Source organism: Gopherus flavomarginatus, unplaced genomic scaffold, assembly GCF_025201925.1.
Source record: "Gopherus flavomarginatus isolate rGopFla2 unplaced genomic scaffold, rGopFla2.mat.asm mat_scaffold_2321_arrow_ctg1, whole genome shotgun sequence".
NCBI classification, from domain to species: Eukaryota; Metazoa; Chordata; order Testudines; family Testudinidae; genus Gopherus; species Gopherus flavomarginatus.
Window position 1 is genome coordinate 1 of NW_026114867.1, and position 1,685 is coordinate 1,685.

Sequence of the window (1,685 nt, forward strand, 5' to 3'; positions counted from 1 at the left end):
AATTCTCATACTTCATATGCATGAATGGTAAACATCTATGGGTAGAGAAATGACTTTCAGCAGATCATATCCTTTCCCCTGATACCTTACAAGGCATGCTCTGTATATAAGATCACGATTATATGAAAATGAGGAATATGGGGGTTACAGCACACTCCCCCAAAGGTACAGAATGTCACACTGAGATTCTATTTCATTTGTTATGTAACAGCATTAAAGAGATCCAGTGACTGACCTATGGCATTTTCAAGTGCTAAAATAGCAAGCGCTGTTGGTTTCTCATTGGCTATCAGCAACTGAAGATACGGTTTAATGAGCCAGAGCTTCAAGGCGAGGGTGGCTCTGTCCACTGCCTTCCCTTGCGCTGCTGGGCACCAAGTCCCTGGCAGTCAATATGTGAAGCTGGGAGAAGAGAGTGGGGTGGCAAGCGGTGGTAGAACTTTTGCCACCAGGGTCTAGCTGTCTAACTTCCTCTTCGTACTGCTGGGCCCCCGTTGCCTTCAGGTAACACAGGAACTAAGGCAGGAATAGGGTGAGGAAGCAAGTAAAGCCGAGCAAGGAAGGCAAAAGTTAATCTTATCTTCATGGGCAGCTCGCAATGACGTCCTTTTTCTGTGCCACAGCTGACAACAACATCCCAGACAGAAAAGTAACAGGCCAAAAAGAAACCTAGCAGCTGCTGAAACAGTTCAGTTGGGAGCGTGCTAGACTAACAGGCTCTTCTATCCTCCTTTATGCACGTGCGGGATGTTTTCTGAGAGTGCAGCAGTTCCTTTAACTGCCACGAGTCCCTCATTTCAGGCTATGCAGCAGGAAAAGACAGCATGGGCTTCTGCACCGAGTTGGCCCACCTGACCTTTCATTCTTCTCTTGCTCTTTGTCAGCAAGGAGAAGAAAAAGAAGCTCTCCCTCAAGCTGGAGTCACACGGGCGAGGTAAGGAACGACTTCCTGATTGCTGGCTCCAGTCCTCTGCTCCGCCAGCTGACCTACGAGGGGCTACCACCACATTCTCTAGATTTGTCCATCGGTCTGTGCCAGAGTGAGCAACAACCCAGTAGGAGGAGTTTCTGTAGTGTAGTGGTTATCACATTTGCCTAACACGCAAAAGGTCCCTGGTTCAAAACCAGGCAGAAACAGGCTGGCTTCCTTTTCCCAGATCCCCTTGTTGTTCAGAAAGGTCACTCCTCCTATTGGCCTGTCCCTGGGATAACTCCAACCCCTGCATGACAGAGGATGCTGACAGCAGTGGTGAAAGCACCTTGGTGTCAGGCTGGAGAACCTAGAGTAGTTAGGCCAGTCACCATTTGGAGGCTTGTGGCTTGGCCACCTCTGCTGTTGGAGGTTGGCCTATAGAGGCTCTCACTTCCTGCTGGGCTCCTTTGCATGACTGGCCAAAGGAGGAAGTGAGGCAGGAATGGGGCAATAGAGGAAAGTTGAGCTGAGGAAGGCAGGGAAGAAGCTGTGTGGCTAAGTGGGGTTAGTAACGCACCACCCTTCATTCTGCAAAGCCTGGGGAGGTGTGGTTGGCTGCTGGGAGGTAGAATCCTGTGCCTGCCTCTTGGCTTCCCAGGAGTGGCTACTTACAGCCCAGGAGAAGAAGGGAGGTTCTGGGTGAAAGGAAAACAAGCAAAGCTGAGTCCAAGTGGAGAATGGCGGCTCCTTTATGGCCAACCTGGGGGCATGA

General features: G+C 50.3%; 1 non-coding gene across 1 annotated transcript; it reads left to right on the forward strand.

Annotated features, from left to right (window-relative positions):
- The first annotated feature begins 1,064 nt into the window (after nt 1–1,064).
- TRNAV-AAC (transfer RNA valine (anticodon AAC)) lies at nt 1,065–1,137 on the forward strand. The gene has a single exon. It is a non-coding gene; the product is annotated as a tRNA-Val (tRNA).
- Nucleotides 1,138–1,685: the final 548 nt, after the last annotated feature.